Source organism: Octopus bimaculoides, chromosome 11 (genome assembly GCF_001194135.2).
Source record: "Octopus bimaculoides isolate UCB-OBI-ISO-001 chromosome 11, ASM119413v2, whole genome shotgun sequence".
Classification (NCBI taxonomy): Eukaryota; Metazoa; Mollusca; class Cephalopoda; order Octopoda; family Octopodidae; genus Octopus; species Octopus bimaculoides.
Window position 1 is genome coordinate 62,909,794 of NC_068991.1, and position 1,098 is coordinate 62,910,891.

Below are 1,098 nucleotides of genomic sequence, written 5' to 3' on the forward strand. Positions count from 1 at the left end.
TGTGTGTGTGTGTGTGTGTGTGTGTGTGTGTGTGTTTGAGTGTGTGTGCGTGTGTGTGTGTGTGTTTGAGTGTGTGTGCCCGTGTGTGTGTGTGTGTGTGTGTGTGTGTATGTGTGTGTGTGTGTGTGTGTGTGAGTGTCCTGTAAGAAGTCTGCTTCTCAACCACATGGTTCCTGTTGAAGTTCCACTCTATGGTGGCATCTTGTATAGGTGTCTTCCGTTATAGCCTCAGGTCAACCGAAGCTTGTGTGAGTGGATTTGGTGGATGGAAACTGAGAGAAGCCTGTCCCATATGTGTGTGTGTTGTGTGTGTGCGTGTGTGTCTGTGTCCCATCACTGCTTGTGAACGGGTGTTGTTTCTTTTTCTTACATCCCTATAACTTAAAATGACAGCTATGAGACTTGACATGATACGTGGATAGCAAGTGGGCAACATTGAACCTGGTATCTGTGTGTAAGCAACCACGGCCAGCTAACGTGTGCGTGTATACTCTGTGTGTTTATGCGTGAATATATGTGTGTATGCACGACTCTCTGTGTATGTGTCCATATTTTCTCTTTATGTGTGTCTATGGAGCTATCCATTTTAAATATGTGTGCGAGAGCACGTGAGTATGCATGCATACTATAAGTTTTTGTGAGTATCTCTGTATACGTGTGTGCATGTGTGTATACAAAGGGATTGACCGAATGAAACAACCGCTCTGCTGGTTCACTTAATATCTAAGGAAATAAAAATATATCTATTAGTTTGTACCGTGTATACACGCACAGTCAAAAGCACGTGCATTTCCATAAAGTGTTCAGCTAACTAAACGACCTGTCGGTGTTTCGACGAAATACAGGGATACACAGATATACACAAGTGTCATTGCAGCTAACTGCATTTGCTGCACATGTCAAAAGGGTACACAAAGAGATGGTTGCATTCTGCTAATTATGTATATATGTATGTATGTCTGTATGTATGTATGTATGTATGTATGTATGTATGAATGTATTGATAGATATATAGTTCGAAGACGAAATCGAGCCCAGGACTTATTCTTTGTAAGACTAGTACTTCTATCGGTGTCTTTGGCGAACCGCTATGTCACG

General features: G+C 42.1%; 1 protein-coding gene across 1 annotated transcript in view; it reads left to right on the forward strand.

Moving 5' to 3' along the window:
* LOC106870592 (tubulin alpha-1 chain) overlaps nucleotides 1–1,098 on the forward strand; it is a 164,024-nt gene that overhangs the window by 15,165 nt on the left and 147,761 nt on the right. The gene's annotated exons all lie outside the window — the stretch shown is intronic.